At 41.0% G+C, this 16,251-nt stretch overlaps 1 protein-coding gene across 4 annotated transcripts in view; it reads right to left on the bottom strand.

Moving 5' to 3' along the window:
• The window catches only part of LOC106613735 (transcriptional repressor p66-alpha), a 34,574-nt gene extending 23,135 nt beyond the window's left edge, over positions 1-11,439 (bottom strand). For all 4 annotated transcript variants that reach the window (XM_014216292.2, XM_014216296.2, XM_014216294.2 and 1 more), the window contains exon 1: positions 11,148-11,439. The gene's annotated coding sequence lies outside the window, so the exon portion shown is untranslated. The remainder of the gene's footprint in view (positions 1-11,147) is intronic.
• Between the last annotated feature and the right edge of the window lie 4,812 nt (positions 11,440-16,251).

The following is a 16,251-nucleotide window of genomic DNA, read 5'->3' as shown; positions in this document are numbered from 1 at the left end:
AATGCTCGGCCTCCAACCGCAAGGCACTACAGAGGGTAGTGTGAACGGCCCAGTACATCACTGGGGCCAAGCTTCCTGACATCCAGGACCTATATACTAGACTGTGTCAGAGGAAGGCCCAAAAACTTGTTAAAGACTCCAGTCACCCAAGTCATAGACTGTTCTCTCTGCTACCGCACCAGAAGCGGTACCGGAGCGCCAAGTCTAGGACAAAAAGGCTCCTTAACAGGTTCTACCCCCAAGCCATAAGACTGCTGAACAACTAATCAAATGGCCACCCAGACTATTTACATTGAAACCCCCCCTGCTCCCTCCTTTGTTTTTACACTGCTGCTACTCGCTGTTTATTATCTATGCATAGTCACTTTACAAATTACCTCGACTAACCTGTACCCCCACACATTGACTCGGTACCGCCTGTATATAGCCTCGTTATTCAATTTTTTTTTCACCTTTATTTTATATAGCCTTGTTATTAGTTATGTACATTTATTGTGTTTGTTTTTACTTTATTTAGTAAATTTTCTTAACTTTCTTGAACTGCATTGTTGGTTAAGAGCTTGTAAGCATTTCACGTTACGTTTTACACCTGTTGTATTCAGCGCATGGGACAAGTAAAATTAGATTTGATCCGTTTGGGCTTCCCCTCTATGATGCTCATAGGCCGAACAGGATATGTTAGAACTGAGAGTAACAAATACCACAATTTGGCTCTCATAAGAATATAATTGAATAGCCCCGTCTAGGCTCTTCTAAGGATAGCTTTCCACTCCCTATTTAATCTTGCTCTTGTGACTGACTTGGTTCGAACAAGGTCTACTGCATGTCACAAGACTGTGTTAGCTTCCTGTGGGCTTTAGATAAGTGGGATAACAAGCCTCCAGCTAGGTTACTCTTCAAAAAGAGTGTGGTTCGTCGAACCACCTCGTTTACATTTCACCCGCCTTTGACCTCATACTCAGAGATCACGGCACAAATATAACTGACTGTGCTCGAAACCAGGCCTACTGCAAAACACCACCACTTTCTGTGGCAGAAGGATCTCAGAAAAGTTACTCATCACACAAGCATGGTCACCAAACCACCGATGTTACACTTCACCCCCCTTTGACCTCCTCCATGAAGAGACATTTCACCCCCCTTTGACCTCCTCCATGAAGAGACCCATCCAAGTCACAGGACCAATGCCTGGGCTTTAGCTCAGCAGGCTAACACAGTCAGTCACGTTACCATTATAATGGCACCCCAATGGTGGAACAAGCTCCCTCACGACGCCAGGACAGCGGAGTCAATCACCACCTTCCGGAGACACCTGAAACCCCACCTCTTTAAGGAATACCTGGGATAGGATTACGTAATCCTTCTAACCCCCAATAGATGTACTATTGAAAAGTGGTTGTTCCACTGGATATCATAAGGTGAATGCACCAATTTGTAAGTCGCTCTGGATAAGAGCGTCTGCTAAATGACGTAAATGTAAATGTAATGACTACCCTTGCTGGAGACTTGAAACGAACACGTCTCAGGCAAGGTTGCTTATCACATAAGCACAGATTACCAAACCCACACTATTTTGATGAGTAACATTGCTGGATCTTGAAGGCTTGTATTAGTGTAGCAGATGGGGATCTGTGGAACTCACTCCTCAGCCTGAAGTGTTGCTTGCCCCTGTCGCAATTGAAGGCGGACATTTTTAATACTACGATGGGTAGGAATGCTTTAGGAGGGTGGTCACGTGTGTTTGAGGCAGTGTGTCCAACGTGTGTCCTAAGTTCGAGTCTCCGAATGAGCTGAATCAGGGGGAAGCAGTACCCGTCAAGCAAGCAGTGTGTCGTCCTTTTCAGGAAGTTCATGTACTTATCCTTATAGGCTTTAGCTAAGTGGGCTAACACAGTCTTGTGACATGCAAGAGACCTGATTCGAACCCAGTCAGTTACAAGAGCAAGATTAAATATGAATTGGAACGGCTATCCTTAGAAGGGCTATGACAGGGCTATTCAACTATAATCTTATTGTGGCCAAATTGTGTTTCTTTGTGACACTCCCTTCTTACGTGTCCGTCACAGCCTGTGATCATCAGAGGGCAGCAGAAGGCATTAGAGGTCGAAAGATTATGATTTTTCAACGCCGATGCCGATTATTGGAGGACCCAAAAAAAGCCGATACCGATTAATCGGCTGATTCATTGTTTTGTAATAATGACAATTACAATACTGAATGAACCCTTATTTTAACTTAATACATCAATAAAATCAATTTAGCCTCAAATAAATAATGAAACATGTTCAATTTGGTTTAAATAATGCAAAAACAAAGTGTTGGACAAGAAAGTAAAAGTGCATTATGTGCCATGTAAGAAAGCTAATGTTTAATGTTCTCATGTTCTGAGCAAGGAACTAAGAAAGTTGGTGATTCCTTTTAACATGAGTCTTCAATATTCCCAGGTAAGAAGTTTTAGGTTGTAGTTATTATAGGACTCTTTCTCTCTATACGATTTGTATTTCATATGCCTTTGACTATTGGATGTTCTTATAGGCATTTTAGTATTGCCAGTGTAACAGTATAGCTTCCGTCCCTCTCCTCGCTCCTACCTGGGCTCAAACCAGGAACATATCGACAACAGCCACCCTCGAAGCAGCGTTACCCATGTAGAGCAAGGGAAACAACTACTCCAAGTCTCAGAGCGAGTGACGTTTGAAACGCTATTAGCGCGCACCCGGCTAACTAGCTAGCCATTTCACATCGGTTACACCAGCCTCATCTTGGGAGTTGATAGGCTTGAAGTCATAAACAGCGCAATGCATTGCGAAGGGCTGCTGGCAAAACGCACGAAAGTGCTGTTTTGAATGAATGCTTACGAGCCTGCTGGTGCCTACCATCGCTCAGTCAGACTGCTCTATCAAATCATAGACTTAATTATAATAACACACAGAAACACGAACATTAGGTCATTAATATGGTCGAATCCGTAAACTATCACGTTTATTCTTTCAGTGAAATACGGAACCGTTCCGTATTTAATCTAACGGGTGGCATCCATAAGTCTAAATATTCCTGTTACATTGCACAACCTTCAATGTTATGTCATAATTACGTAAAATTCGGGCAAATTAGTTCGCAACGAGCCAGGCGGCCCAAACTGTTGCATATACCCTGACTCTGCGTGCAATGAACGGAAGAGAAGTGACACAATTTCACCTGGTTAATATTGCCTGCTAACCTGGATTTCTTTTAGCTAAATATGCAGGTTTAAAAATATATACTTCTGTGTATTGATTTTAAGAAAGGCATTGATGTTTATTGTTAGGTACAGTCGTGCAACGATTGTGCTTTTTTCGCAAATGCACTTTTGTTAAATCATCCCGTTTGGCGAAGTTGGCTGTCTTTGTTAGGAAGAAATAGTATTCACACAGTTCGCAACGAGCCAGGCGGCCCAAACTGCTGCATATACCCTGTGAGGTGACACATTTTCCCTAGTTAAAAGAAATTCATGTTAGCAGGCAATATTAACTAAATATGCAGGTTTAAAAATATATACTTGGGTATTGATTTTAAGAAAGACATTGATCTTTATGGTTAGGTACAAGTTGGAGCAACGACAGTCCTTTATCGCGAATGCGCACCGCATCAAATATATGCAACGCAGGACAGGCTAGATAAACTAGTAATATCATCAACCATGTGTAGTTAACTAGTGATTATGATTGATTGATTTTTTTTTATAAGATAAGTTTAATGCTAGCTAGCAACTTACCTTGGCTTCTTACTTTATTCGCGTAACATGCAGGCTCCTCGTGGAGTGCAATGTAAAGCAGGTGGTTAGAGCGTTGGACTAGTTAACCGTAAGGTTGCAAGATTGAATCCCCAAGCTGACAAGGTACAAATCTGTCGTTCTGCCCCTGAACAAGGCAGTTAACCCACCGTTCCTAGGCCGTCCTTGAAAATAAGAACGTGTTCTTAACTGACTTGCCTAGTTAAAAAATATTTATAAAAAAATATATTATATATAAAAATAATAAAATTAAATTAAATAATTTTATTTTAATTTAAAAAAAAATTAAATAAATATTTATTTTAAAAATTAAAATAAAAAATAAATAAAAAAATGAGATTTTTATTTATTTATTTTTATTAAAATAAATACATTTTATTAAAAACATTTTGTAAAAAATACCGATTGTTATGAAAACTTGAAATCGGCCCTAATTAATCTGCCATTCCGATTAATCGGTCGACCTCTAGAAGGCATGTCCATGCTCCAGTGTCTTAGCTTTCAGGAATAGGGTCATAACAGCTTATAGCCAAAACGGTTCAAACGCTAGAGGCAAATTCGTCAGAAGAAAATAAATTCAACAGGCAAAATTGGCTTCAGAAATAGCCAGAAGCTTCCATTTACCACAGAGAGCGTTTGATTCTCTCTTTTCTCCTCTACCTTTCCTGGCTGGCAAAGTACTAGAATGTTGTCTCTGGTTTTGAATCTGAATTTAGATAACCGAAACCGTCGGGGAAGTTGAATATATTACATTTTGATCAACTTGAAATTATATTTTGTAAACTTGATACACAGACAATGAATGCAATATCTACAATATTGAAACTGAATATATCAATATTGAATATTACATTTAATTTAAAAACAATGCAATGTCCATTCAATTCATTCAATTTATGAATTCAAATGATTCAATTTGTGCATTACAACAAATATTTTATTCAAATTCAATATCCAAATACAAATTCTAAATCATGGAATTCAAATCACTCCATAGGGGAACTCTACAAAAGTTCCACGTATTTGTTAAGTCTGACAAACAAGTTATTTAGTAACATTGATCTCACATCAAACCTTGAAGGAATCCCCAACAAGGGTAATGTATATTGCCACATCGCATAAAAATGTTAACTTAACAAGGCTGCTAGGGATGAACTTCCCAATAATGAGTTTAACCGTCAAACCACACGTGTTCCTGGTGAAAGGGGCTACGTGATCTGCACTGACTATTCTACAAGTGATCTCCCATTTCAGCGAAATTGCTTCAAAACGCTCATCACAAATCCCCAAAAGCTAGACAGCCATACCGACATAGAAATTCCCTACAGAGTCATACCAGATTACTTTTGTTGGAAATGGCCTGTGGGGGGGGGGGGACTTGTGGCCATAGAAAAACATCCAAATCTGAGCAGACAATTGCAGAGTTCTCTCCCACAGCACTGAACAGATAGAGGGGATCCCAACAAACAAAAGTCAATACACTCCTTTTGTGCCACATCAACAGCTACCAACAAAGCCAGTATCTGACCTACAGTTCTACTACCTACCTGGAAGCCCACTCCTGAGCGTTGACGCAGGCAGCCATGTTTAATTAAACACCCTCTGAAGCTGTGACGGTCAAACACACTATAGGTGTGCTAGATGACACGCAGTCAGCACCTCTACTAGTGTGACGTCAGCTCAGCAAACATCTAGCTGGCATGCTTGCGACACAGGCAGGCAGCAGGGCATCTGGATGCTTGGTACCCCTCCTGGATGAGTGCCTTGATGCTGTATTCGTGTGGCTGCCGCACTGAGTTCCAGAGTTGCCATGTCAGCGCTGGCCAGTTAAAAGAGACAGTGGGAGCTATTGTTAGGAGAATAACTGGAATAATGTAGCAATGCCATAGCGTCTTCATCCACGACTCTTAATATACCCAGTCGAAAAATGATTTCGAGGCATTCCTGAGAAGTATGTGAGATCATATTTTGAAACAGTTTTCAGGAGTTTGACGATATGTATGATGTCGCAAAAACAACTCAACGCATTATTCATGTGAAAATAGGACACAAGGATAACTGTTGGCAGACAGGAAAGTAATGTGGTTCCCATAAAAAGTCACAACTCAATAAAATATATAGAACACGGTAGACAAGACACTTCATAATTGTTGAATAGCCCCTATGGCCTACCTACCTGGTTAACAGGTGGCGAATCTCCTATGGAATACCAGCACCAACCCCCTGGTCTGATGTCTGACCAGCTTTACAGCTCCATGTTGAAAGACAGGAGCCTCTCATTTGTGAATTCACAATAAGGCAACACAATGAGGAACCATGCTTGAATTGAGCTAGCTGCCTGTTGACCTCCGGGCTATGAGTGAGCAGCCATGTTGGAGATGATGGCCTCCACTAAGTATACTACTCAGTCATCAACAGCCAAAGGGGGCATTTCAATAAACTACTTTTCTCTCCTAACCTCCCTGATCTGAAATAATAGGTCAAGTGAAAGCAATTTCTTGGTAGAAATCTGTCCTGTTGCTTTCACCTGTCAAATCAGTGCAGAGTCGTCGAGGAGAGGAATATACTGTTGAGACGCACTAGAAGCAGAGTACTCACTTCTTCCTGATACTAAGGCTCATTTATACTCACCTGATCACCAAAGTCCTAATCTGTTCTGGATTACCAGATGAGGGTGGAATCCAGCACAAACACAGCATTTTTCAAGTGCTAGAGCTGTTCTGGTCCTGACATGAGGAAATGGTCAACTTGACACACACACACAGTTGAGTCAACATGAAGTCCAACTAGGGCTGGCGATATGGCAAAAAAAAAAAAACATCTCTATTTCTTTCTAATTTATGGCCGATTCACTCACACACATACAATATCGTGTTTTCTCTAAATAAACTTTGTTGCACAACTAAAGGTCAATACACTGCATTTTACAACTCAATAAATTGTTGTAAATGTGAACTTGTTCTCAACTAGCCTACCTGGTTAAATAAAGGTGAAATAAAAAATACAAATTCAAACTGTCAGGAATAATCAAATAAAATCAGGGCTTGTAAAATTATACCTAGGCTAAATAAGCCTTCCACAACCATAAGACCCACTAATAATTTAATTATTTTTATCAGAATTGTTTAACCTGCTTTGTTACAATAAATATGTCTATGAAAATGCCCTTTAGGTTACAAATGTAACCAGAACCATGCACAATACTCATGCCCTTATAATGACCAACTTCTGGTAGAGGCATTATAGAACATTAACACAGGTCTCAAACAATCTCTCAAGCACAAACCCACATGCCAGTGAGTAGCCACCTAATCTTTATATTTAGTGGATATATTTGCTTGATAACAAGGTAGAACATTTTACTCCACCCTCCTGTCCATCTCCAACTGTTAGCCTGTTCACTTTGTTTAGATGTTGAAATCAAGTGGCCTAACTGGATAAGATGCTTATTTCTCAGAATGACAATGAATTGCCAATTCCTTATATAAAATGTGTATTTTTATGCACGTGGCACATTTGCTGGACCAAACGTCAAATGCTAATAGAGAGATGAAACTGCCCGTTGTCATAGAGGCAGAACCGATATTTCGTCTTTGTTGTTGCAAGTTGCAGGGGGAGTGTTGCATCTCGCTCATCTCAATATCCTTAACTTGGAAAAACAGCAAGCGACAGCAGCGAAGTCCAGTATGGCAATAATTTGAGAAGTTAAATGAGAAGGAAATGCAAACTTTGCGAGGTGGAATGGAGGTACAGTAATTGATAAGTCACCTTGTCCTAGAGAGATTTACACAGTTATCAAAACTTCACGCCAGGGTAAGCCTACACGAAACAAGTGTTTCTAAAATCCCCTATGGGAAAAATGAATGGTGGGAAAAGATTAGAACCATTTCCTTGTTTAACCGCTAGGTTTTATGGGTATTATGACTCATACTGTGGTACGCTATACTCTTAGTACAAAGGAAAACATGTGGATGGACAGGATCTGTACTCCTAACACACTGAAGATGTCACTAAGACATGCCCTAGAAATGTACACAAAAATACCACCACAGGACGGATCCGAAAAGAGACAACCTGACATGTTCCCCTCTGGAAAATTATGTAACAGATATGAAAAATTCATATTTTATCAATTATTGAACAGCGCCACATGTGAGATATCATAGGGACATTTTGGCATTTGCTCCACTCCCTGGAGCTCAAGTCGTGACATGCACACAAAATTTGCTAATGAAGTGTCTTCTGAAGATAATATGAGCATGCGTATCTTTAGGCTGGCACTACCTTGTACTACACATCCTCATTTGAATGCCTGCACTGGCCCTGTATAGCCGAGTAATAGCACAATTAATCTGAACCCATCCTCCACTCTACCTCCCTATAGTGTCAGGAAGCTGGTCTCAGGGAAACTGAAGCCTCTGACTGGTTTACTCGGGTCACGTGTCGCCTTCCTGCGTTTCCTGTTTACCACTCTGCGACGCCATACAATTCCCTGGCCAGCAATATCAACAGAGAGAGGACACCAGCCCGCTAGCGAGCCATCTCATCTGACCGGCTGCCATTCCATATTCATCTCTCTGTCCCTTATAACCTCATCGCTCAAGATGACCACAGCCTGATCTGTTCAACAATCACTCTGTTCCAACGCTCACTGCAGTCCTTGAAGGTTCCCTGTTGTGCTATGACAATACATCAGCCAGACATGTGAATGGATGGAAACAATATTCACCCCTCCATAGAGTGCAGTAGGCTTCTAAATGAACTATAAATTGAGGAGCATTAGAAGAGACCGATGCAGAGCTGAACATTTTATTATCACACAGAGACACTTTTCTATCTGAGAATCTCCTTTCATTCATCAGATGAAGAGCGGCTGACATCTCGCTGTGAAATCAGACATCCAGCTTGCTCTCTGCTCTCTGTCAACTGTGGTGCTGAAATGGATGCTAATTTAGCACTAAACACAAAATGTTTCTATCCCATGCATTCTGTAACATTTCTCAACAATGGATGAACATACTAGGCCCATACCAGCCCCCCACTCCCAGACCCAAGGAGGTTAAATGACAGAACAAGGTCGATGGTGTCCATAGCTCATCAATCTCATGGGAAAATGTAAGCCAATCTGGTGGCTCAACTGACAGCAATGAGACAAAGTCCCTTCAGAAAGTCACCACAAAACAATTCACAGTCACACTGAAACAGAAATTCTGTTACTTTGTGGTAACACTGAATTCTGGCAGACAGACACACTGACTTGTAATGAAAGTGAAAGTCATCACCCATTTGAGGCATTGGTAGCGGTCTGAAGTGCAATCCAGTCCTCTAATCAAGTTCAATGCAGCTTCATTTCTCTAATGATGGCTGTAAAGAAATTGGCTACTGATCCACAATACCTAAATTCCGTTTTGAAAAGCTTATCTTAAATCCAGGAGTTCGAAAAGCTGAGGACTGTGTAGATGGAGGGGTAGAAAACAAAACTAAGAGTGAGTCCAAATCTAACCTTTACTCATTGAAACTTTTCTTTCCCAATGTGGTCTAGTCTAGTAGTTAGCTCTAAAGTTCTACCCTGATGCAGCACCCGTGGATGTCAAGTCAGCCGAGTCATGCTTGTCTGATCGCATCATTCTTTAAAGGGTTTTTCACAAGGGACACCGCTTCTCGGGCAGCTCTATGGCCCGTCACAAGATGCAAAGTGACATGTCTCCCACCACTGGCCAAGGGTGCCCAGTCTCTATGGAGGCCGCTTGGCAGGAGGGGGAATGTGCACTGCTATGGTACCTAATCTGGAGGCTATTGACCCCCACAGAGGCAATTACATCTGGAAAAAGAGCACTTTCAAAAATGTCCACAAGGCCATGGAGTGCAATGTAATACATTGGCATGACATATATAAATACCTTAGACCAGCCTTTTCAAACCTCTCCTCTGGGACACCCAGACATTTCACAATGGCGGACAAGAATAAAGATGACGGCCCCCATGTATTTACCACAAATGCCTCATTCGCTAAATTTGCCGTATTATACAGTGTTCGCCATTACTCTTTTTTTGTATCTGCATTAGCAGTTAACTTGATCCCAATTCTAATTCCAAGACTTCAATAAAGTAATTTATTTGCATATTGAACCATGTTGCACACAGTAGTTTAACAACTCTGTGGTAGTGCTAAAACAATGATATATCTGAATTCCTCCATCTTTATGCACCTTGGACATGTTGGTGTGTAGCCCTGAACCAGCATAGATGATTCAATTAGTCAAGGGCCTGATGATTAGTTGACAAGTTGAATCAGGTGTGCCAGTTCTGTGGTCATCAATGAGAGGTTTGAAAAAGTCTGCCATTAGAACAACTACCAGGCAATTAGTCTTGTCTCAGGACTTGAGCAAATAGCTTGCCTTGCGCAGAACTTTATTGCAGAAAGGAAATAAAGTCCAAACAACTATTTAGGTAAAATGGCAAATGGGGTCTTTTTGATTATGGCAGTCGCGTGGGGTCTCACACCAAGGGACACTACCATCTTCCACCATTACGTACGCCTCCAATTTCCCATCAAAATAAAAACCACTCAAAGCAATTATGAGAGAATGCCGGCTTCTTAAATGTGCTGCAACTAACATATACAATTATTTAATGTAATTTGTTATTTAGTGAAAGTAAAAACCCAAAACTTTTTTTGTCGCTCAGTAACAACAACCTGTCTCCCACAGTCCAACTGACTAGCTAACGTAGTAACATAAAGCCAGGTCGTGGGCTAGCAAGCTATCGAGTTAGCATAACTGCCATTAGATTCATACGGTGATGAACATTGAAAACGTCCTGAGATCGTATGGGTTCAATTTCTTATTACAATGTAGAATAATTCGTATGTTAAACAAGCAAGTGGTGAGACTGGCCCAATGACTATAGGGATTGACCAAATTCGGACACCAAATCCACTCTCCTGGCTGGCTAGCTAACGAACTCCCGGCCTCGGACACTTGCAGACAGAGACAGACACTCCGGATTCGGTCACAAACAATCGATGTGTGAGAGTCGAAACTAAAATGTTAGTTTTTAGACTGCTTGAATGGATGTTGTAAAGAAAATACTTGTCTCCGACTTTTTAAACATCAACCGGTACAAGTTTACATGCATTCTTTGACTTTTGAGGCGGTGTGTTCTTGGCAGTCGCTAGGTAGGTGTGTGTGGCTAGCTAATTACAGCTAGCGAGGCACACACAAACCATTACCTAGCACTCACTCAGCAGTAAGCCAGCTAGCTAGGTAGCTATGATAGCTAACGACTAGAAAAAAAAACTTCAAGTTGTCGACTTAATTAAATTCAAAAATCAATATTACTTTTACCCATCAACTGAAATTATATTTTAACTTACGGAGAAGAGGTGTCCCTTTTGCTTTTCACTTGTTTTGACAGACAATTTACACCCGTAATTCGATGTACAAAAAGAATAAATCCCGGGGATCCCCTCTTCAGCCCTGCCCGCTGCCACTCTGACCGGTTGCCAAATAATGAGCTGCTCTCACACATGGAACAAGGCGTCACTTCACTATCATGTGGTCACACAAGGGACAACCGAGTCAGCATACATTAGGACCACTGATCATATCATACATGTAAAAAGTCCACCGTTTTCAGTTGCATCCTCTGTCTCGTCATTGCAATGCTTAGCCCCCCATCTAGTTTTGAATACTATAGTTTCCATCTCAGTCTACACCACACTGCTGTTTTGTCATAAAACAATTAAATTATTGTCTGAGAAAATATATATATATATATATATATATATATATATATAAGCCGTAACTATGAGAAAAAAATGTAAAAGCATAGGCCAATAGATAGTCATTGAAAACGGTTATTGATCTGTAAATATTTCTTATTGTCTTCATGGCACATGACAAGTCAGTGCTTTAGTTTGAAATCTCCACAAAACATTAATGAGCAGCTTGAAAGTCAATACAACAAACAAACTAAATACTGGTGCATAGCAATGTGGGACATACCAGACATATGAATGTGCCATGTGATGTCTCCACTCTCTTTCAATGAGTCCTGACCAATACCAATAATTCTCCAGATCATGTCCTTGGGGGTATGCAGATCTTGGAACAGTATCTCAGTGCAGACTTATTGAGAGATAGACTGGGAATGGGATGCAAGTAATATAAGTGAGAATTTATATCAGATTGTGTCAGATTGTGGGCTAGATTGTGGGCTCAACCCCTGAATATCACTATAATTGAACCTTATCAATATCACAATCCCACTGCAGTGGTCCCAATACTTCCCTGTGACAGAGTCATGCTGTGAACCTAATTCCAATCTGAAGTGAACCAAAACTTATACTGATCAACTAGGCCAGGCTTTCCCAAACTTGGTCCTCGGGCCCCCCTCCTGGGTGCACATTTTGTTTTTTGCACTAGCAACACAGCTGATTCAAATAGCCAAGTCATCATCAAGCTTTGATTATTTGAATCTGCTGTGTAGTGCTAGGGCAAAACCCAAAACGGGTACCTATGGGGGGCCCCAGGACCCGAGGGGAAACCCTGAATAAGGCTGATTGAAGTGTCTTCACACCTTGGTGTCCTCATAACAATCAGTTATAAATTAAAACATGAAATTGGATACATTGACCAAAAGTCTATGTTATGCCTGGACCAAAAACAAAGCATACATCCAACTATAAATAGCTGAGGGCACCAAAAGCAATGCCCTTGTCTAGCCACTGCATTCTCAATAACTCGTTTTTTGTGTGAACTCAAGAGTAGTTCAAAAGAACACCTGTGGCATAAAGCTGGCATCCTCTTCTGAATGAGTTGATGACATTCCCTTTCCTGGATGGAGCAGTGGGGGAAAACACCCTCAAGAAACAGGAGCAATTATACAGTACCAGTGCACTCTGCTCAATCCTTTCTATTTGGGGCCAAATGTCAAGCGATATGTCAAGTGTCAGAAATCTGGCCTTTAGAGAAAAGGAAAATTGATTGAATCCATTGCTTCAAACCAGTACAAAGGAAATATATGGACCATGTGTGACACTGGCTGTAAACAACAAGGCACTATTAACTTAATCCCTTCTAAAGTACAGTCTCAAAGCAGGAAGTACCACTCCCTGTCATGATCAACAGTACTCACTATTTGGCAGGAAGCAACTTCTTTCAGAACTATTTATGCTGACACTTATCACCTAACAAGCATCACTGCCCCAACAGCACTTATGAACATAGCCAAAATCCAACAACATATTACTTTCTAAAATGACATACAAAACCGAGAGGCTGATTGGTGTAAAATGATTGTAGTTTGTTGGGTGTCCAGCAATTGTTGTAAACTTGTTGAGTGTGCAAATCATATCAGAGGAAAGACAGCCATAACAACTGCATGGCGGGCTAGTCAAAAAGATAGTCATGTGACCATTACTGTAACACTGACCCTGAGGTCAGTATTTATCCCTGCAGTAATTCACCATCAGGAGGGCTTCAGCATTCCCCTGGATAAGGAACACCTCACAAGGACTACAAATCAGACTCATCCGTCAAGTCAAAGGGAAAGGGTAGTTTAGAAAGGTACCCTCCTCTATCCTGTGCCTGAATGATACTCTACCCAAACTAACTCAACTTTGAATCTCACATTAGACCCACAAAAAGCAAGGTGTCTTTTCTGTATGGGATCATGTATTGTAATGTGCATGTAGGCCTTACAAATGTAAAGCATGTAGTTTATCACAACATGGTAGTGGGAAAAGTCATGATGATCTCAATTTAGTGTTCAATATAGAACTCAGTTATAATAAACATCTAAGTACACTTCCTGACAAACATTTCCAAACACTTTGGTTGTAAACAATCGTGTTTGTTCAGACTTTTATAAAAATAAAAATAAATAAAAACTGTGTAATCAAAAAAACACATGCATAGAGTACTCAAGCTTTGTGTCCATATATTTTTAGATTACCACATGGTACACCTTCCTGAACTGTGGCAATTTCAAAAATAGTTTGGGATCTACAGTACCGGTAAAAAGTTTGGACACACCTACTCATTCAAAGGTTTTTCTTTATTTTACTATTTTCTACATTGTAGAATTAGAAAAATAGTGAAGACATCAAAACTATGAAATAACACATATGGAATCATGTAGTAACTACATTTGTTTTAAAATATATTTTAGTAGCCACCATTTGCCTTGATGACAGCTTTCCACACTCTTGGCATTATCTCAACCAGCTTCATGAGGTAGTCACCTGGAATGCTTTTAAATTAACAGGTGTGCCTTGTTAAAAGTTAATTTGTGGAATTTCCTTCCTTCTTAATGCGTTTCAGCCAATTTGTTGTGTTGTGACAAGGTAGGGGTGGTATACAGAACTTGGCCCTATTTGGTAAAAGACCAAGTCCATATCACAGCTCAAATATGCAAAGAGAAATGACAGTCCATCATTACTTTAAGACATGAAGGTCAGTCAATCCGGAAAAGTGCAGTCGCAAAAAACTTCAAGTGCTATGATGACCGCTACAGGAAAGGAAGACTCAGAGTTACCTCTGCTGCAGAGGGTAAGTTTAGATTCCTCAGATTGCAGCTCAAATAAATGCTTAATAGAGTTCAATTAACAGACACATCTCATCATCAACTATTCAGAGGAGACTGTGTGAATCAGGCCTTCATGGTTGAATTCCTGCAAAGAAACCACTACTAAAGAACATCAATAAGAGGAAGAGACTTGCTTGGGCCAAGAAACATGAGCAATGGACATTAGACCGGTGGAAATCTGTCCTTTGGTCTGATGAGTCCAAATTTGAGATTTTTGGTTCCAACTGCCGTGTCTTTGTGAGATGCAGAGTAGGTCAACGGATGAACTCCGTATGTGTGGTTCCCACCATGAAGTATGGAGGAGGAGGTGTGATGGTGTAGGCGGGCTTTGCTGGTGACACTGTCTGATTTATTTAGAGTTCAAGGCACACTTAACCAGCATGGCTACCACAGCATTCTGCAGCGATACGCCACCCCATCTGGTTTGCGCTTAGTGGGACTAGCATTTGTTTTTCAACAGGACAATGACCCAAAACACACCTCCAGGATGTGTAAGGGCTATTTGACCAAGAAGGAGAGTAATGGAGTGCTGCATCAGATGACCTGGCCTCCATAATTATCGACCTCAACCCAATTGAGATGGTTTGGATCGCAGAGTGAAGGAAAAGCAACCAACAAGTGCTCAGCACATGTGGGAACTCTTTCAAGACTGTTGGAAAAGCATTCCAGGTGAAGCTGGTTGAGAGAATGCCAAGAGTGTGCAAAGCTGTAATCAAAGCAAAGGGTGGCTACTTTGAAGAATCTCAAATATAGAATATATTTTGTTTAACACTTTTGGTTACAACATGATTATATCAGGTATGAAGGTAAGACCCAGATGCAGACAACGTAGAATTAACAATGGTTTAATAATCCAACAGGGGAAGGCAATAGACAGGTCATGGCAGGCAGGGGTCAGTAAACCAGCGGTGGGGCAACGGACGGCAGGCAGGGTAGGCAGAGGTCAATAATCCAGAGGTGGAGCAGAGGTACAGGTCCGCAGGCAGGGTCAGGCAGAGTGATCCGGCAGCCGGGCTCAGAGTCAGGACAGGCAAGGGTCAAAACCAGGCGGGCGAGAAAAAGAGAGACTGGGAAAAGCAGGCGCTGATACAAAACCGCTGGTTGACTAGACAAACAAGATGAACTGGCAACAGACAGAGAACACAGGTGTAAATACACAGGGGATAATGGGGAAGATGGGCGACACCTTTAGGGGGGTGGAGACAATCACAAAGACAGGTGAAACAGATCAGGGTGTGACAGATTCCATATGTGTTATTTCATAGTTTTGATGTCTTCACCATTATTATACAATGTAGAAAATTGTAAAAATGAAGAAACACACTTGAATGAGTAGGTGTGTCCAAACCTTTGACTGGTACTGTATATTCAAAAAGGAACATGGGTATTTATGACAGGGGCCAAATGTTACAGAAGTTTGCTGTCTCAAAGCAGGTTTATCAAAACACAGCTCAAAAGGGGCACCTGCTGGTCCAATAAATAACTGCACTTGAAATGCAAACCGTACTACTGAATTCAAAAGAATGTTGTGCTACAAAATGATGCCTATTTGAGAAAATCCTCAGGAGTTGACTAGTAGCAGCAACTGTATAATTGTATTAGTAATTTCAGTGCATAAGGAAAATAACATTTGTACAAAGTAAACCAAGCTGTTTACCACAACCTAATAACAATCCTTAAATTAAAATCAATTATTGAGGGTTGTCATATCTGTTTGGCTATTCTCTCTTAGTTCTTATCTTTGTGTTCCAGCAGCCACATAGTTGTAGACTTGCACAAGGACAACTTGGCCTTCATCCTGACATTTCTTTCCTCCCATTCCTCACTGAGGCCAGACAGTTCTAGTTTCTTTGGCCCAGTGTCTTTGGAACCGTTATTGCGAGTGTTCA

This window comes from Salmo salar, chromosome ssa10, assembly GCF_905237065.1.
Source record: "Salmo salar chromosome ssa10, Ssal_v3.1, whole genome shotgun sequence".
NCBI classification, from domain to species: domain Eukaryota; kingdom Metazoa; phylum Chordata; class Actinopteri; order Salmoniformes; family Salmonidae; genus Salmo; species Salmo salar.
Note: the sequence above shows the minus strand (reverse complement) of the source record. Positions and strands in the feature narration are given on the sequence as shown.